Source organism: Ambystoma mexicanum, chromosome 5q (assembly GCF_040938575.1).
Source record: "Ambystoma mexicanum isolate Mex_15411 chromosome 5q, UKY_AmexF1_1, whole genome shotgun sequence".
Lineage (NCBI taxonomy): Eukaryota > Metazoa > Chordata > Amphibia > Caudata > Ambystomatidae > Ambystoma > Ambystoma mexicanum.
Window position 1 is genome coordinate 1,327,070,244 of NC_090933.1, and position 21,180 is coordinate 1,327,091,423.

General features: G+C 46.0%; 1 protein-coding gene across 1 annotated transcript in view; it reads right to left on the minus strand.

Annotated features, from left to right (window-relative positions):
* LOC138498532 (zinc finger protein 850-like) overlaps positions 1-21,180 on the minus strand; it is a 511,734-nt gene that overhangs the window by 76,692 nt on the left and 413,862 nt on the right. The gene's annotated exons all lie outside the window — the stretch shown is intronic.

A 21,180-nucleotide genomic window follows, 5' to 3' on the forward strand; every position in this document is an offset into this window, starting at 1 on the left:
GAGCACCTGATGGGCAGTGAGTTCTCCCACTTTGCGCTCCACTGGGCAGCTGGTTGACGGCAAAATCTCTGCATCCGTCTTTTTTTTTTGCAGGTGGACTCGGGCATCGTCTTCTCTACACCCAACACAGTAGACCAGGGATTGCCACTAGATTAGGCCAATGCAGTTTGCATCTATCCAACCTGCCCATCGGAGTGCCTGATGGGCAGAGAGTTCTCCCACTTTACTCTCCCCTGGACAGCTGGTTGACGGCAAAATCTCTGCATCTGTTTTTTTTTTTGCAGGGGGACTCAGGCATCGTCTTCTCTATACTCAACACAGTAGACCAGGGATTGCCACTATATTAGGCCCATGCAGTTTGCATCTATCCAACCTGCCCATCGGAGTGCCTGATGGGCAGAGAGTTCTCCCACTTTGCGCTCCCCTGGGCAGCTGGTTGACGGCAAAATCTCTGCATCCGTCTTTTTTTTTGCAGGTGGACTCGGGCATCGTCTTCTCTACACCCAACACAGTAGACCAGGGATTGCCACTAGATTAGGCCCGTGCAGTTTGCATCTATCCAACCTGCCCATCGGAGTGCCTGATGGGCAGAGAGTTCTCCCACTTTGCGCTCCACTGGGCAGCTGGTTGACGGCAAAATCTCTGCATCCGTCTTTTTTTTTGCAGGTGGACTCGGGCATCGTCTTCTCTACACCCAACGCAGTAGACCAGGGATTGCCACTAGATTAGGCCCATGCAGTTTGCATCTATCCAACCTGCCCATCGGAGTGCCTGATGGGCAGAGAGTTCTCCCACTTTGCGCTCCCCTGGGCAGCTGGTTGACGGAAAAATCTCTGCATCTGTCTTTTTTTTGCAGGTGGACTCGGGCATCGTCTTCTCTACACCCAACACAGTAGACCAGGGATTGCCACTAGATTAGGCCCATGCAGTTTGCATCTATCCAACCATCCCATCGGAGCACCTAATGGGGCAGTACATTTGCTGCTTGCACTCCCCTGGACAGCTGGTCCACAGAAAAAAATTTGCAGCTGTTTTTCCCCTTGCAGGTAGAACCGGGCATTGTCTCCTCTACATCCAACACCACAGACCAGGGCTCACCACTACACTAGGCCTCAGCAGTATTTTAATTAATGCATTTCTAAATATATCTGTAATCTACTGGTTGCTCGCACTAATCTTAGTTTGATTTTCAGAATCTATGTTTCAATTTGTAATTTCTTAAAATAGTTTGGTGTTGGTTTGAGGGAGGTGGGAGGGCATGCGTGAAGTGGGGTGGCATGGGTGTGGGGAGTTGAGGGAGGTGGGTGGGAATGGGTGTGGGGGATTGATGGGTGTCTGAGGGCTAATTACTCGCTTGTTTCTCGCTTGTTTTACCATACACAATTACTTAACGTGTGCATACTCCTCTAGAGACTAGAACAACATATACAGTCACATATACAGTCACCCACTGGTCTTCCAATGTGCTGTGGTTAAGCTTCACAAAAGGATCTTTCCCTACTTTCACCCCCATTTGATGAGTGTGATGGAAAGGCAGGGTGGTCTTCTGTAGAGAGTGTGTTTTTATTTCATATAAACTGGGGTTGTTGGGTATGGTGTGTACAACACGTTCGCGGTCACCAAGCAGTCAATAGAGCACTATGAATTTGTGTACCATTTTAAACCACAGGTAAATATTGCGCTAAAATACCTCATTGCTTCCTAACTCACCTTCATTCCGAGACCAGCTCTTGAATCTAGCGTTCTGGCTTTTTCAAGCCTTTTTGTTTCTCTTGCTTCATGACCTGGTTTCCATCTAGGACCTGCTTCTGAATAATCCTTCCTGGCACTGGCAAAGTCCCCTGAAGTCCTGTTTCTTTGTGACTTAGTTTCGCTTGTCTTCTGCTTTCAGATTGACTTCCCGACTAGTAACTTGGTATTGTATTTTGTTGTTTTCTCATGGATTGTGTGAACATCGCGATCTTCTATGGATAAGTTTGTGTGGTAGTAATTTAGTCTTATTGTGGGTGACGACCAATTCTTTGTGTGTTTTCCTTGCAGCATAGGAGTGAGCACTGCACCAACCAGCTCCTCCCCCTTTCCGACCTGAGACGCTGTGCTCTCAAGAGGAAAGTCACCCTGTTTTAGGAGACTTTACACTGTACTAGTTTGAGCGGCCTGACATGTTGCCAACACTATTGGTCTTGGTTCTCTATTGCTCTGTTTTTGTTGTTGTATGTACATTAATATATATATATATATATAGCATCAAAGGAGCAAGTGCATACCTTTTTATTCTCGTTTATATTTTCTGTGGGCAAAATGTGCATAATGATCTTCCCAACATGTTTGGTCAATAAGATGCTTTAACTGTTGAAGTTAGAGAAGTGTAAATTACCTCCTTAGGGGGTTTTGCCTGCATCCGTGATCCCAGCTGTGTCTAAGATTGGCCATCCACTCTCACAATGATTGTTTGTGGTGCTTATGACAGAAATGGAATGCATTTAAAAGTATGAAATGTGTTTAAAATTAGGCGGTAACTAAGCCCAGAGCAGGGATCTGCAACATATTGCCTTGCATATCTTACTTATCTTACTACAACTCCCATGATTCCTCACTGTAATCAATGCATGTCATGGTGGAATTATGGTGGAAGGATTTTGCAGCCCACAAGATCTGCAGTTTAAAAATGTGTACTCCCCTAGAACCCTTTGTAAAGACTGGTAGGGGGGTCTGTACTTCTGCTCTCTATATGGTAGAGGAGAGGCCCAGAGGACCCCAGCCAAGATTCTCTATTATTGGTAAACGTGGTCGAGCAATCAAGGCCTAGCTTCTCAGGAGGTGATGCAGGCTGGTTCTTAAGTACAGTGTAGTCCCCAAGCATCCACAAAGGAATGTCCACACACTGTATTGGTTAGAACACAGTCTTTATATAATCAATATTCAAGGTTATGTATACTATCATAATAACTCACTTTGTACTCAGGAAAATCAACAATGGCAAATATATACAATTCTAAAGTGGTACCACCCTTTGTATTAGATCTCATTAAAGTGCATCAACAATACTGTAACAATGTCACACAGATCAATAAAAGTGAAACCAGCAATAGAGAGGAAGGAAAGCAAGATGGTTGAAACAATAGGCAGAATACTGGCCCCTAACACTAGACACAGTTCTGTGTGGAGATCCCCCCACCTGGGCAACCTGTAAAATAAAGATATAACACAAGCCCAGTCCATATATTGTTCTATAAGTCTTATTTCCTTCTATAATGTTTTTACCCTCCCAATGTACCTGGTGGAGTAGAGTTCTTCGAAGAGGCGTCGACTATTCCTGCTTGTGTGAGTCCCTTGAAAGCAGGAGCCACGGATCGTCGAGGTGCGTAGAGGAACTCGGCGTTCGGCGTCGGGGAATCGACAGTCCGACAGTGAACGGGGTAGAACAGCGTAGATGAGGCGGCAGCTTCGATCCGAGCGGTGCTCGTCGACAACGGAGCGCTGGCGTGCTGTAAGGAAGAGGCGTGCGGGGCACCTCGGTGACAATAGTTCTGGACCGCAAAGAGTGTGAAGAACTGTGGCCCAGCAAGGGCGTTGAGTCGTTCGAGTCTTTGTGGTCTTCGGGTGGCGGGAAACCCACCGGCGGATTTCTCCTCGGCGCGTTGGTCGTCCTCGACTTTCTCCGGCAGGATGAAGCGGTCGACGATGCGGACGAGGGGGTCCTTCGATTCAAATGTTCTTAGGCAAGGAGCGGGCGGCTTCGGTCGTCGGCGGCACAGCGTCAAGTGGTCCCCACGGCTGGGCTCTCCACCCAGAAGCTACGACCATCAAGTATGCCATTGTTATTGCTGCTGCGGTGGCTGAAGCAGTTAGAGTAACTATGGAGTGACAATCACTGTTGCCCTTGATAAATGAACATGGAGCATACACCCGGTTGCGCCCCTTTTCAAGCAAAAAACTGGTGCCCAAAGGAGAAGAGGGGTATGAAGTGTGGGTTGACCTCACTCAACTTACGCTACATGATTGTACAGTGTCAGATCAAGAAAAAAGGAGGCGTGCGATAGAGGCGTTGCGAGGACCTGCACTACAGACGGTTCAGTCCCTGTGCACACTCATCCGACTTCCCTGCAAGTAATGGATGCACTGGAAGGAGCGTTCAGCACTACTGAACCCAGGGAAGATATGATGATGAGGTACCATGCCACCTCACTGAAGCAGGGAGAGAAATTATCTGAATTCCTGGTGAGGACTGAACATATTTTGCACCTGGCACACCATAGAGGAGGAATAAAGACTTCCCAATTGAATCAGTGTCATTTGAAGCAGATACTAAAAGGGGCCAAAGACGCTAACATACCCATCCTCCAACTAAGACTGCGTGTAAAACTGGACACACCTCCATCTTATGAAGATCTACTTAGGTCATTAAGAGCTTTGGAAGAAGAAACTGGCAATGTCAATGCCCAGAGTCATCCTGTCAAAATCAAGATCCCAGCTCCCAACTATGCCCTCTCTCAGCAGAAACAGATTGAGGAGCTGCAACAACTGGTGAGGTAAATACAGACCCAGCTACAACCCAGGGAAAATCTGAATGTAACTCAACAGCGAGGCAGAGACCTTTTTCACTCATCACGTGAAAGAGAACACCAAGTATTTAGACAAGATGAAGAGCCTCAAGAATATATTACACAATCATCAGCCACTTTACCACCATGGAGATTTTGCTATCGATGTGGGGATGACAGCAACTCAACTCGTCTGTGCGATGAAGACTATGCCCGAGTAGCTGCTCGAATTACTGCATTTAAACCAACTCCAGCACTAGCATTGCCAGGAAACGCACATGTGGTTGTAGCCGAGGAGCAGCTAGAACCTCGAGTACAGGAGTAAGCCCCACTGGCAATAACTCCCATACATCAATACAGGCACAAAATTCTGACGTACTACAAAGCACCAAATTACGGCTCAGGAGGGTCCCACACCTCACCATCTTCATTTAGTCCATGAGCTCTGCAACTCCAAGAAAATGTCACCAGCGACATGCAACAGACTACGAACTCAGGCCAATTTATCCAGAACCATTCCTGAGGGCTTGATTGGGCCACCCATGACAATCCCAGTTGAGATTGAAGGGCGAAGGACTACAGCACTACTGGACAGTGGCTCCCAGATCAATATTGTTTATGAGCCCTATTATCGCAAACATATGTCAGAACCGCTGTAGGGGTTAAATCTGATGGGTGTCGGCGATGCCGCTTGCCGATATCTATGGTTAATCTGCGTAAAGATCCATCTAAATTAAGAGGTGGCTGGAGTAAGCACCACGTTGCCCGCCCCAGCATTAGTATGCACCACTAAGAACCAGTATCCAGAGGGAAACCTGGTCCTGGGGACCAACTCCGCCCTGTTTGGTACCTTAGCCAGAAAGTGTATGGAGATGGCAGGTCCGCAGTTCGCACATTCTCTGATAATGCACCCAGCATGCCAAGAAAAGCATGGAGAACGTGGTGCACCCTGACAGTCCTGTGGGAGAAGTGAACACCACTAACCACAGTCAGCTTGACATACCGCCTGGTCAGACAATCATGGTGCCTTGCCGTGTACGTCTCCAAAGTCAACACTGCTCCAGGAGATTGGTGATGGATGCTCCTGAAGGTGAAGAACTGCCTGGAGACCTGATGGAGAACCAAGATGTGCAGCTGTGCATCGACTACCGGCGGCTACACAGCAGAAATGTGCCAGATCAATATATCACCCCCCGAGTGGATGAGGCCCTGGACTGTCTGCTTGGGAGCAATTGGTTTTCTGTCTTAGATCTCCAGAGTGGGTATTACCAGATTCCCATGTTACCAAAAGGAGAAGACAGCCTTCATCTGCCCGTTAGGATTTTACCAGTTTACCCGAATGCCACAGGGGATATCGGGAGCGCCAGCCACATTTTCAACGCTTGATGGAACGAACAGTGGGGAGACATGAACATACTTGAGGTGCTGGTTTATCTAAACATTGTGATCATGTTTGGGAGGACCCTGGAAAAACATCACCAAATGTTGCTGAAGGTTTTGGATCATCTTCAACAGCAAGGGCTAAAAGTACCCCTAGAAAAATGCCAGTTTTGCCACACCAGTGTGAAGTATATTAGCCTTGTGGTGTCCGCTGAGGTAGTGAGTGTGGACCCCACCAAGATGGAAGCCATCAAGACTTGGCCCCGCCCACAGAACCGGGCGAGAGATGAGAAGTTTCCTGGGATTTTGCAATTATTACCGAAGGTTCGTGCCTGGCTTCAACAACATAGCCCGACTGCTCACGGAATTGACTAAGGGTTATCCAGCCCCACAGAAGAAGACGGCTATCCGGGGGAAGCAGTCCATGTCCCTGTATCATCCTAAAGAGGAATTTGTTCTGCCCTGGAGTGAGAAGTGTGAACAAGCCTTTGCCCAGTTAAAAAAAGAAAACTCTCACTGAAGCACCGGTACTGGCAAACACTGATCTGCACCTGCCCTATCAAGAGCAACAAGGAACTGTCAGGCACGTGGCATTCGCCAGCCGCCGGCTGAACCCCTCTGAATTGAATTACCCCACCCATAGGCTGGAGTTTTTGGCCCTGAAGTGGGCTGTGTCTGAGAAACTGTATGACTACCTGTATGGGGCTACTTTCACAGTAAGAACAGACAACAACCCACTCACATACATCCTCAAGTACGCCAAATAGGATGAGCAACTGAAGAAAAAGAGGTATGATAATAAGGTCTGGTTCCCCAACCTGCAACCCGGGGATCGGGTGCTCATCAGGAATTTAGGGAAGAGAGGGCAAAACAAACTGGGCAATTGCTGGGAATCGCAGCCTTATCTGATTGGGCAACAGCTGACATGGTTGCCTGTGTTCAGACTGAGAAGGGAAGGGCCCCCGAGGGATGTGAAGACCCTCCACAGAAATCATCTCCTGCCCATATGGGGATGGTGTGGAAATGGATCCGACTGTTGCTGAAGTTCCTTTTTTCCCAAGTGAGAGGAGCACCAGAAGTCTTCAACAGGAGCCACTGCATGGAGAAATCCTACAACCTGCAGGCCCATGTATTGTACCGTCTGTAGCCTCCAAGTCAAGAGAGAAGAGAGATGCCGAAGATATAGAGCTTCCAACCACTGAAGTAGCCCCAAGGCCCTCAGACATTTCGGCCAGTACCGAGGACAAGGAAGGGGATGAAAGTGCTGAAGGTTTAGCCTTGGGCTACTGGTATGGAAGCGAGGATACAAATACTGGTCCCGCCGAACAATCTGGGATAAGGAGAGAAATATCAGGGTTTGGGGATGCCGATACGGGGCTCCCAAACCCAAGAGGAAAACCTGCCAAGGCCAGACTCGGTGACTAGGGATGGACCACCCGCATCCATATACCCTCAAGAAACAGCACCTGAGGATCATTCAGAGGTTGTTAACGAGCTCCGGTGTTCTCAACGAGAGGTTCGGTGTCATAAGGTTGTATGCCCCTGAGCTAGGTAAACAGCTACCAGTATCGAGGGGACGCTAGTCTGACAGAATCAATTATTTATTTACCAAAAGTGAATGCATTTGTTTCCAGGTGGGCCCAATGATAGAATTGATTATTTACTGAATGTGAATGTGTTTGTTCTCAGGTGACCCCACTGACAGAATGGATTATTTATTTACCAACTGTGAAGGCGCTTGTTCTCAGGTGATCCCACTGATCTAATTGAGTATTTATTTACCACATGTGCAAGCACTTGTTCTCAGGCGACCCCACTGACACAATTGAGTATTTGTCTACCACATGTGTAAGCACTTGTTCTCAGGCGACTCCACTGACACAATTGAGTATTTATCTACCACATGTGTAAGCACTTGTTCTCAGGCGACCCCACTGACACAATTGAGTATTTATCTACCACATGTGTAAGCACTTGTTCTCAGGCAACCCCACTGACACAATTAAGTATTTATCTACCACATGTGTAAGCACTTGTTCTCAGGCGACCCCACTGACACAATTGAGTATTTGTCTACCACATGTGCAAGCACTTGTTCTCAGGCGACCCCACTGACACAATTGAGTATTTGTCTACCACATGTGCAAGCACTTGTTTTCAGGTGATCCCAAAGATATAATTGATTATTTATTTACCAAATGTGAATGTTTGTTCTCAGGTGATCCTACTGATCTAATTGAAATAGCAAATAACATTGCAAGGAAACAAATGCTAATTTTAAGGTCAAAGGTCATATTTCCTACCACCCCATGCCCTACTTGACGCATAGAAGACGAAGTACATGACCATTCTAACAACACCTCATGTGTAAACGTTCTACATCGTAGCCAAACAAAAACGTTTAGTTGAATGATTTAGAGGTCAAAGGTCAAATCCCAAAGCATCTCAAACTTCTGTACCTTTTTATACGAAAGAATGTACCATGGGTTTGAGATGACACCGCATTTGTCTCTATCGAACCCAGTTCCAAAGCAATAGCAAAACGCGCATTGAGAATAATTGTTCTAGGGGTCAAAGGTCAATGATAATTTCCACTTGACTTATGTATCCAATAGATGTGATAGTACATACAAATATGTTATTGTTGGCTTCACCCTTTTCTAAAACTGTTCAAAAATTGTCAAAACATAACAAATACATCATATTTACAATCCTTTTTTCTGAAGTCAAAGGTCAAACAAAAAGGCCACTTTGACTATCTGCCCCATTGATGAGTAGCACATACCATGTCCATTACAGTGATACCCGACACATCTAAATCAAATGAATGGTTGCTGAGAAATTAAAAACACTTTGGAAGTGCTCGTTCTAAGGTCAAAGGTCAATTGTCATACCGCCTACACTCCGCTTGATGCCTCCAAGTCAAAGTACCCAACATGACTGTTCCAATAACACCTCTTTTATATAAATGTGCTAAATGGTAGCAGAGCAACAACAAAAACACTTTTGGGTGGGAGATTCTAAGGTCAAATAACAAAACCAGAGGCCCTTTCTGATCCATAAATTAAAAACCACAAATCAGGACTTTCGAAAAGACACCTCATTTGTCAAAATCGGTACCACGGTTGTATAACAATTAACAAAAAAAGCACTTTGCGCTTGATTATTGTGAGGTCAAAGGTCAAATGTCATAACCTCTCTACATATTAGACAATGGATTATGGAGAACATGTCATTAACTTTCAAAAGACACCGCAATTAAGACAAACAGATCTAGGGTTACAAAGATATGATGACAAAAACATTGAATGTAGTGCATTTTAAGGTCAAAGGTCAGATACAAAGACTCTGTGAGCCATTGGCTCACATACAGATATAACACGTTCGAAAATTGTCTGCTGACTAAACATACATAACAGAACAAACCATTGACTAGACTTTATTGAGTTCCAGTTCTGAAATAGAGATTCTTACAGGGAAAACAGCAAGGGAAATAAACAATGTCGGCCATTTTGAAATGTATGTAAGACTACCCAGAACCTCTGAGAATATTTATTTTCCTTTGCATCATATTGCTACTAAGTAAAACCTGATTTCCCTAATGATGCTTCTAAATTATTGGTCTTTTCCTTTCACTTTTTTCATTATATTTGTGGATTGGAAAAAAAGTTCACATTTGACACTCATGGGATGCACTTACGCTAAGCCCCAAAAAATAAATAAATAAAATAAAACATGAAACTTCAGTTTTTTGTCTGAGCAGCAAACATAATATACTTGAAATTTGCCCATCTACTTACTAAAAAAAATAGTTTTCTGAAACTGCTACCTTTGTCGTCAGTGATATATACTCTTTACAGTGATATGTGTCCACCATATTGAATCATGTCATGTGACCTCAGGGTGTGACACAAACGTGTGCTTTTTGGCTCATTTTATAGAGAAAAATATACTGAAACAAAAAATGTATGGTTATCCTATAGTATTATAATCGATTTCTAGTGAGCTACAGCAATTTGAGATGAAACAGCTAAGAATCAGAGAAAATAGCATGGCACTGAGTGTTTTCCAATGGGCACTAATAGGGTTAACTAGTCCTTGCTCCACGTCAAGGTTACGTTTAAGCATTACTCTACAATTAATTTTAATATTTTTTCTAACCCAGCTGTGTTGGAGATTGAATTTTCTAAGGTATTTAGTCTTGTTGCGGCTTGCTCACACATGGATAGTGTCATACCAGGTACGTCCAATTTGTCTGTGGAGCAAATTTCAATTATTGGTTGCATTTCTTTTTTTAACATTGTTTCATTGAATTTGGAACAGCTTGCAAGAGTTGGCATTAAGGCCATACACTTGACATTTTTGTGCGCTAATTGATTCCATAACATCAGTAGCACATGTGTTATCACCATAAAGTGCATGGATGTGCCGGTTTTTCAATATTGCTCGATCTTCTTCAGATAGTACACCAATTCTAATACTTTTTCAAATGTTGCCGTAAGTGAGGTCTGCAGATTGATGCATGTTTTCTGTTAATTCTCTGTATTGGAAATGTTGCCAAAGGTTGACATTTCTTATGCTGCCAACAGTTTTATGGCAGAGTTTGTGTCCTAAGGTTTTAGAAATAGGTTCACCTTTCACTGGTGTCAATTGTACAAGATCTCTGAAAACGATAATGTGTTTTCCTGCAAAGAGTTCTTCATAGTTTGCTTTAAGTACTTCTTGCAATCTGAGATGAATCAAAGCCAACATTAGGTTGGAGACCATGCTCACTTCATCTATTAGTAGCATTTTCATTTGTTTTAATACTCTGCGTAGTTCCATTGCAGCTTCTGTAGAAAGTTTGTAATAGTCTAATTTGTTTTGGTGTTCTACTGGAAGGAGTCGTATTCGGTGTAAAGTGACACCGCCTATGTTGTAGGCAGCTAAATCTATGGGGGAAGTTACAACAGCTGACAGTTTGTTGTTTGTCAATTGTTGAAGGAACTTGCTGATGCTTTTGATTAAGAATGTTTTGCCTGGCCCAGCTTCACCACTGATGTACAGCACTATAGGTTTGTAATTTTGGCAGGTACATTCTTTATTTTCGTGTTCTACACCATGTGCAATTTCTTTTGTTACTCCTTCAAAAATGGTGCGCTGGTCTTTGTTAAGTTTTGATTGTAGTACAGTTAAGTCTTCTGTATCTTCTTTATAGTGACATATGGTGTTTTCCACTTCTGTCATAGCTAATTCTGCCTCATTTGCTATTAGTAATGTGCCAATATCCTTTTGTTAAATCCAGGGTGCTCAGGAATGCGGCTGACCCCAGATTTTCTATCAGTTCATCAATTCTGGGCATGGGGTAAGCTTCAAATTGGGATATGGCGTTCAACTGCCTAAAATCCATACAGAACCTGGTAGTAACATCAGGTTCAGGTATAGGACCACGGGCGAACACCATGCGCTTTTAGATGGCACAATGGTCCCCAATTCGAGCATGTTATCTATTTCATTGGCTATTCCCCTCGTTTGGACCCCGGAATCCTGTAAGGTCTGAGACGTACAACTTTCCCTTCTTCCGTGGGTATTGAATGGGTAGCCATATGTGTTCGTCCTGGTATTCCTGCAAAGATTTCGGCCCACGGTTTCAAAGTATCCAATAATTTGGTCTTTTGGGTCTCACTCAACTTTTCCCCCATTTCCACATCTTGCAGGCTACTACGGCTATAAGGGACCATTTGCTCTGACACTGACATATTTGAGAGTTTTGCACATGATACAGCCAGTGTTCCTTCTTTCCACAGCTTGAGCAAGTTAATGTGGTAATTCTGAAATCTATTTTTCTGGTCCGGTTGTTCCACCTCATAGTTCATCCGGCCCAGATTTTTGGTTATCCGATTACCTAGATGTTCTCTTAGTTCATTAACATAGTCTGTGAGCGAGGTTTCCTCCTGTTGTTCCCAGCTGTCTTTAGTAATCCCAGTATGGATTTGGGCTGTCGTCCGAATAACAATTCAAAAGGGGAGTATTCGGTTGAGGATTGCGGGGTATCTCTTAGTACCATCAACACCCATGGTAGAACCCAATCCCATCCCAACCCTGTGGGACTGGTGGCTCTTCTTATCATCTGTTTAATAGTTTTATTATATCGTTCCACCAGCCCATCCATTTGGGGATGGTACACTGAGGTTTTCAAGTGTTGTATTCTTAAGATTTTGCAAACCTCCTTCATAACCACCGACATGAAGTTGCTCCCCTGGTCTGTCACTATTTCCATGGGGATTCCCACGCGAGCAAAAAACAGCATAAGCACATTGCATACCTGTCGTGCTGAGATTCCTCTTAAAGGGAAAGCTTTGAGATACCGAGTGGCATAGTCCACAATCACCAAGTAGAACCGTAACCCTCTACTGGTGGGCTCCAATGGCCCTACAATGTCCATTCCTATTCTCTGGAAGGGCTCATTAATCAGGGGCATTCTTTGAAGAGGGGCTCGAGCCGGTGTATGAGGGATCATTTTTTGACATATGGCACACTCCTGGCAATATCTGGCTATTTCCGCATACACTGCAGGCCAGTAAAAATTCTGCAAAACCCTTTTCAGTGTCATGTTTTCTGCTAAATTGCCCCCTGTTGTGTGATCACATGCTAGTTGAATCAGAGTTTTCCGGTAGGACTGGGGAACCAGCAATTGCTCCCTCTCTTGGTTGTCCGGACCTCGGGTCACCCTATATATTAGCCCTTGATTTTCCTTGAAGTATGGAGTGGTAACTGGGGTCCCACCCATGGCTTGGGCTTGCTCCCTGGCCCTTTTTAGGGTTTCATCCAGTCCGGTTTTGGTCCGGAACGAAGGAAGATGGTCCTCCACTCTCCAGTCTATGAGGGCAATATCCCTTCCTTTTCCCCTTTTCTTCTCCATATTCCTTCTCTGGCTCTTTGTGGTTTTCACCGTTCTTGCCGGTACCCCGATCTATGTTGTGGCGAATGGAGCTTCCTTTAACCATTTGTCGAATTCTGGAATATCTGTCCCTATTAGTACCGGGGCTGGGATGGTGGGAATAATGGCTACTTTAACTGGTATCTCGTGTCCCTGTAGCCCCAATACAATTTTGTAGGGTACCCGTTTACATCCCCATGTACACATTTTATGTCAATGGTTCTCACCTTTCCTGGTCTAGCTCACTCACATGAGGTTGTATGGCCGTCTGTCTGCTACCGCTGTCCATCATGGCTGGTTGTGGATGTCCATCCACCGTTACCTCTATCACATAGGGCAGTTTCTTCCGATATCCTGGTGCTTGTAACGTTCCAACATCCATTGGTTCTGCCACAGAACCGGGCTATATGGCCCCATTCCCCACATTCAAAGCATTGGGGTGCCTGTCGTTTTAGGACGCTGGTTCCGTTTGTGGGTTTAGGGTCTGGTCTATTCCGTGGTTCCTGGGTAGCTCCCCGGTAATTGCTGCGCATGATAGGAGTTTCATTGTGGGGCCTCGCTGGGAGTGCCGTGAAGATGCGGGGTGTCCCAGCTTTTTGAAAGGCGGTGGCCACATCTATGGCTTCAGACAGAGTAAGGTGGTGGTGTTGTCTTTCACACCGTTGGATGGGACTAGGCAGGGCGTCAAGAAATTGTTCCAACATCACCTTTTCCTTAATCTGTCCAATCGTGGCTATGTTGGATTGTAGCCATTTTTCCGCTAAATCTTGGACGCGGTAGGACAAATGCCTGGGGCTCTCGCCGGGTTTTAGTCTGGTTTCTCGGAACTGGAGCCTATAGGACTCCTCATCCATCCCCAGTCTCTCCAACACTGATTTCTTGATGTCTGCATATGGGGTGTCCCCTGTGGGATTGGCCGCCTGATAAGCGCCCTGCATTACTTCAGTAAGCTTGGGCGCCAAAAAGAAGGCCCACGAGTCCTGTGGCCATGGGGCTGCTCGGGCTATTCTTTCAAAGTTTATAAAGAAATAACTGGGGTCATCCCCCGCCTGGTATTTTTGAAGTATGGTAGAGGGAATGGCCGGATGTGCCCGTTGGGTCGCCACTGATTCACCCAGAATTCTTAATGCTTCTCTGCCCTGTTCCTGTGCTGCTGTTTGCACTTGCAGAGCCTGTTGTAGGGCCTGCAGGTCCGCTTGCGCTTAATGCCCTTGTACATGCAGTAACTGTTGCAGCTGCTGTTGTCCTTCCGCCAGGGTTTTTAACACGGTGTCACAAGTCTCTCCCCTTCTCACCTGTCTTTCCTGTTTGCTTGCAACCTTCTTTTGTGACTTCTTCTGTATGGTCTGGCATTTATATAAGCCTGCGTGTGGGTCTTCGGATTCCAGCGTGCTTCGTTCAGATTGTCCAGGATGGAACCAGGAAGGAACAATGTCCGCGTGTGGAGGCACGGAAACCGTGGCTCGAGCGCTGGCGAAAATCCAGGAAAGTTTGGTAAGTTTGAGGGATGAAACAAAAGGAGGAGGAATCAAGGAACCGGGAATAGAGAGATCAGGAAAATAGCCCAGAGCGAACTCCAACAGCACACATCCAGCTACGGCAAACAGTAGCTTTGAGACGCGCATTCAGTGCTCTATGGGTCAGGGACCACAAGTTCCAAAAGGGACGTAGGCGACGGTTCAGGACAGCATGCCTCCTCTGAAGCCCAGCTCCTCCGGGTTTGCCTGGATGGATAAGGTGGTATCTTCAAATCAGCCTGGGGGCATTCATGTTTGATATGGGTTCCAAGGTGCGCTCACTAGGTGGATATCCTTTCCATTCGACCAAGTATTGCAGCTGACCACGTCGGTACCTAGAATCACAAATTCTGGAGACCTCGTATTCGAGTTGGTCATCGACAATCACTGGAGTAGATCTTGGAGCAGTTCGAGAGGGTTGAATAAATGGCTTCAACAGAGAAGTATGGAAGACGGGGTACATCCTTTTCCATGATTCTGGTAGTCGGAGTCAAAAAGCCACTGGATTGATGATTTCTTTTATAGTAAAGGGACCGTAATACCTGGGAGCCAATTTATTTGGTTGTAGGTGACTTGGGAGGAGTTTTGAGGATAACCAGACCTTACCGCCTATTGAATAGGAAGGCCCTGGTCTTCTTTTGAAGTCAGCATAATGTTTCACGTCTCTTCGGGTCTTTTGTAGGTTTTCTTTAGCTTTAGCTTCTTTATGTACATTGATTAGTGTTTCAATCCAGGAATCAACCGTAGGAACTGGGGTTGGATGTGGCAGAATGGACGGTAGGACTGAAGGATGAAATCCTTGACTACAGAAAAAGGGGCTGGTTTTGATAGCTGAATGATCCGAATTGTATGCAAATTCAGCCACAGGTATTAAGAGTGACCAATCGTCCTGGACCTTGATGGCGAAGCAACAAGATATTGTTCCAGAGTTTGGTTTACTCGCTCAGTAGCTCCATTGGTCTGTGGATGATAACCCAAAGACAAGGCATGCTGGATACCCAGTATACAACATAACTGTTTCCAGAACTGGGATATGTACTGGGGCCCTCTATCCGAAATGATCTTGGAAGGCAGCCCATGAAGCCGGAATATTGTTACGCTCACCTGGCTCCCACAGGGGCGTCAGTCGGGCCCGGGCGGCTGCGGTCTCTGCCAACGTGATGTGTAGTGCAGAGATGACTGGCTGCTTGACTTGTAGAAGTATTCTCCTGCAAGTGGAAAGATGTATTTAGCCATCCGTGGATTCAAGTGAAGGCGCCCCCACAGTCCTCCCCACTAATCACCTCTGAAGTGCCCTCTCAGCAATCTCACCTTATACTCTTGAAGGACGAGCTCTCCATCCTGCGTGGATTGCAGGGGCGCCTTGATGCCAGTTACTTCACTGGTTTGAAGGCTTGGGAGAGTTCCGGAGAGTATTGACTCTGAGGTTCCTGGCGAGGACCAGTAAGTATCAAGTTCATAGAATTCAATATGTCCGATGTTCACTCTTGTCCCCCCTTCCTTCCTTGTCTTGCAGCTGAGTTTGTGAGAAGCTGCTCTCGTGGCAGCTGGTGGCGCTCAGGTAAGAGTCTGTATTACCCGACGCTGTCCGGTAAATGTTGTGCAAGTCTAACGTGTTGTTTTCACTTTCTTTACAGGTGAGGCACATGAAGATGTGGAAAGTTATAGATTAATGCCGCCGGTGGTAAATCAGATAAGTCTATGGTGGTAAGAGTTATATTTGTTGGTTTTCTCGGCTCACCTTGTTGTTTTCTTTTGTCCTCCAGGTACCGGAGTTCGACGAAGAAATGATGGAGGCAGCGCCGAATCAAAAGATGCTGTGAGGACTGGTGATTTTGGAGCGGTGCTGCAGCTGGAGAGGCGATGCGTACAGACATGATGTTCCTTCCAGGTCCGGAGACGAGATGGATCCAAAATCAGGTGAGGAATTCGAAAAAAGTTTGTTTTCTAACATTGTCCTTTTCTTTCCTCTTTGTTTTAGGAGCTCTGGATTCAAGGCGGGCGTGGCAGAAGACTGGATGCTGACTGCAGGCACGGTGAGCGTTACGCTGCTGGATGCAGAATAACGCAAATCGTGTGCTGCTGTTCGGGCGTGGTTTAAATAGCCTTCAAAGTAGTTCCAGTTAAGAAGTTCCCCAGAACCACGCCCGAGTAAAAAATAGTCCCTGTAACAAAATAGTCCCATCCAGGCCTCATGTTGGCTTGGACTTGTTTGCAGCCAGGTCTGCATCAGGCGAGTAAAGTCTGATTTCTATGATGAGCCTGGCGCCTAAGATGCCAGGACTGAACCCAAACAGCCCCCTGCCGGGGCTCTTGGGGTTTTAATAGGTATCTGGATGCCTGCTCCCGGTGCTGATGGGCTTGGTCCTGATGCCCGGGGCTAGGCATCATGACAAATATGTGTTCCATGAAAAGTCCAGCAAGTTCGGATGAGGATGGCAGTTTGCATAAAGGCGTAAAATGAGCCATATGAGTGAACAAATCAATGGTAACCATTATAGTTGTGTAGACCCTGGAAGAGGATAGTTCCACGATGAAATTTGTGGCAATGATTTCCGAGGGTCTTGTTGGGATCGCCGGTTGGAGCAGGAGACCTGCTTGTCTTTTGTTATCATGTTTGTTCTGATTGCAGACTGCACATGTCTGGATATGAATCTTGATATCATCCTTCATCTTTGTCCACCAAAACTGTCTTTGTATTAGATGGAGAGTGTTGGTGATGCCATGGTGTCCTGAATGGAAAGTAGCATGACATAGACTTGTGATCTTTTGTTTCAGTCCAGGAGTGGGAATGACCAAGCGATTGTCCTTGAACAGGTATCCATCCTTTGTTTTAAGATTCCATCGATTGTTTCTCTTAAAATCCTTCCAAGGTTCAGAGGACTGGGTTTGAATTTGAATATCCTCCAGGATAGTAATTGCTTGGGCAACAAATATTGTATGGGGAAACATCTTAGGAAAGGTCCGATTCTCAAGGGGTTCCTAGTCGGGACGCCTGGATAAAGCATCAGCTATACCGTTATGTGTTCCAGGGAAGTGATGGATTTGGATTTGGAATTGGTATTGGGCAAAAAAGAAAGCCCATCGGGCTTGGCGACTGTTTCTACATTCTAGGGATTGTAGGACTTGGAGATTCCGATGGTCTGTGCGAACTTGAACCGGGTGTTTAGCTCCCAGAAGGAGATGACGCCAATCCGTGAAGGCCTGACGGATGGGCAACAATTCCTTCTCAAGGACGGAATAATGGGTTTCACTGGGAGTCAAGGTGCGGGAGAGATAGGCGATGGGGTGTTCCAGTTTGTCTCCAAGTTCCTGTTTCAAGGCTGCCTCAATGGCGTAGTTGTAAGCATCAGTTGCGACAATGAAGGGTCTGTCTGTGTCAGGTTGAGCAAAGATGGGAGCTTGTGTAAACTCCGACTTTAATCGTTGAAACGCTGAATCTTGGACTGAGGTCCACTGAAAGGGGGTGACCTTTGTTAACAATGTAACAATAGGATGAACAATTTCCAAAAATGCTGTAATAAACTTTCTGTAGAAGTTAGCAAGCCCCAGGAAGGATTGAATTTGCTTTACGCTAGTGGGAATAGGCCAAGATAGAATGGAGTAAACCTTCAAAGAGTCCATTCCAATCCCCTTTTGGCTAAGAACAAATCTGAGACAGTGAACAGTAGATACGTGCAAAAGGCATTTCTCAGGTTTGGCCAGGAGTTTATGTTCCCGTAGACGTTGAAAGACTGCCCTTACATGTTCTTCATGTTTTTGATGGCCCTTGGAGTAGATCAGTATGTCGTCTAGATATACAATGACGAAGAGAAACAGCATATCAGAAAATGCCCGATCCATAAAGCGTTGGAAGACTGCTGGGGCATTAGCAAGTCCAAAGGGCATAACTAGATATTCAAAATGGCCGAAGGGTGTTCTAAAGGCTGTCTTCCATTCGTCACCTTCCTTTATACGAATAAGATGGTAGGCGCCCCTGAGGTCTAGTTTTTTTAAGATGACAGCACCTCTGACAGCTTCCAGGATGTTTGATATGAGAGGCAATAGATAACGGTCCTTAAGAGTGCATTGATTAAGACCACAGTAATTGAGACATGGCCTAAGCTCCTTGGAATCCTTCTTGGGAACAAAAAATAGGGAGGCGCCCGCCGGGGACTTGGATGGTCGAATAGTTCCGTTTTCCAGATTGGTACCCAGGTATTCCTGGAGGGCCCTCTTTTCAGGTTCTGACAAGATAAACATTCTTCCAAAAGAAATTACTGCTGAAGGTTCGGTATCAATGGCATAATCTTCAGGTTTGTGGGGTGGTAGAGCTTGAACTATGGCTGTTGAGAACACATCTGTGTACGCCTGATAGGCCCTGGGAATCTGGACGACGTTTGAGACAGTGACTGGTATTTGTTGATTTTTTTGGAAGTCTTCAGAGGCTCTTGGTAAGGTGTTCAGGGACAAACAGTGGGACATACAATGTTCGAACCAAGAAATAGAGAGCCTGCTGCCCAATTGATATAAGGATTGTGCTTCTGTAACCAGGGCGTGCCTAAAACCATTGGATAGTGGGAAGATCTTATAATATCAAATCCTCTCTTGATGGTGGTTTATGGAGAGAAGAAGCTCCTTGGTTTGAAGGGTTATGGGTGCTGAAGACAGGGGTCTTCCATCGATAGCTTCAACAGGTTGCATAGTCTCTCGTGTTTCGCATGGAATGTGATGAGTTGTGATCCAATCATGATCTATGCCCATGGCTCCGCAATCCACTAATGCCAGGATGGGGAAGATTGCTTTCTTGGAAGGCGATAGAAAGGCCTGTAGTATCACAAGGTTATTTTGTCCAGGAGAGTTCAAGGAAGGAATTGATGCGGAGCAGACATCATTCTCCCGAAACTGTGCCCATCTAGGATCGGGAGCTGGCGTTTCCGGAACGCCGTGGAGGAGCAATAGGGCACTCTCTGACAAGATGTTTATCAGAGGCGCAATCCATGCAGAGACCAGTGTGAATATGGCACATCCTTTCTTGTGGGGTAATGGGTTCACAGAATGCTACCAGTTGCAAGGTTTCTGGATCTGAGGTCAGAGAAACTGCGGGTTCTGGACTAGAAGGTTGGTCTATGTCAGCCTGTGGGATTGATGATTTTGACTTCTGTTTCTCCGCCTTTCTTTCCTGGATTCAAAAATCAATTTGCAAGGACAGATCCAAGAGGATCTGGAAGGAAATAGGGCGAGCTACCCTGGCTAGCTTGTCCTTTATTTCTTCATTCAACCCTCTGCGAAAGACTGAAACTAGCCTCTTGGGACCAATCAGCTTCCTTCATAAGTTGTTTGAAACGGGTGACGTAGAAAAGCATATCCTGGGATGCTTGTGGAAAATCAAGTAGACGTCCTTGAGCGCTCTAAACCTGCTTAGAAAGATCAAAAATGGCCTTTAGGGCTTCAGGGCTTCCACAAATCCATTGTAATCATCCAGGAGGGTGTCACTCGAATTGACTAGGGGAGTTGCCCAGGTTAATGCATTGCGGGTGAGGTGTGATATCATAAACCCTACTTATGCTCTAGGGGTGGAAAAGTAGTAGGGCTTGAAGGTGAAATGCACCAAGCATGAATCTAGGAAGGCACAACAGGTCTTTGGAGAGCCATCATATTTGTCCACCACTCCTCCCAATAGCACACTTTCCTTGGTAGCAGAATCATGAGAAAATACCAGCTGCTTTAAGGCAGCGTTCTCAGCTTTAAGGTTTTGAACTTCTGTGGTGAGTTCCTGCATGCCTCACATGAGGTCTTGAACCGCAGCTTCCGTCCCTGTATCCGTATCAATTTTTGGGCATCTCAATCTGTCACAAGTCTCTCCCCTTGTCACCTGTCTTTCCTGTTTGCTTGCGACCTTCTTTTGTGACTTCTTCCTCACGGTCCGGAAATTATATAAGCCTGCACGCGGGTCTTTGGATTCCAGCGTCCTTCGTTCAGATTGTCCAGGATGGAACCAGGAAGGAACAATGTCCGCGTGCGGAGGCACGGAAACCGTGGCTCGAGCACGGGCGAAAATCCAGGAAAATTCGGTAAGTTTGAGGGATGAAAGAAAAGGAGGAGGAATCAAGGAACCGGGAATAGAGAGATCAGGAAAATAGCCCAGAGCGAACTCCGACAGCACATGTCCAGCTACGGCGAACAGTAGCACTGAGACGCACAGAGCCGCAGGGGTGTGTCTGCTTAGTAGTGCTCCGAGCGTGGAACGTAAAGGCTGGCAAGCTGCGTTTCGAATTTGACGGCCATGTTGAGAGGGTTACTGCATTCAGTGCTCTATGGGTCAGGGACCACGAGGTCAAAAAAGGGACGTAGGTGAAGATTCATGAAACATGGCTTCCATGCTGATGGGGGTTTGCGTTCCTCTTGTATCCCGCCGCTGCCATCACTGTTAAGTAGTCAGCCGGAGACAAACAAGGTTTTCTTTCAAAATTGTTTATTCACAACTAACATTTCAAACAACTGATGACGGTTCCTTTCACCTCGCCGATCCGGGTGTAACAACTGGTTTTACTCGCACCTTCAGCGGTTATGCTTTTACAAGTCCCAATTAGTCTCTTACATCACCCCGGCGTGTACAGGTTTTCACCCCTCAACCTGCTCGCCGGCCAGCAAACGAAACAAGAACAAAAGAATAGCAATTGTCCACAATTCACCCCTCGCAATGCTTTTCCTCTGGTGGCCGTTTTTCTTCTCTGGAATGCTGTCTTGAGCCTCGGACAAAGTACGGCGTCAATCTGTGGGTTTTCCGCTTCTTCCTAGTAAGCCCACTTGTACTCTCTGCTGGTCTCACTCTAATCGG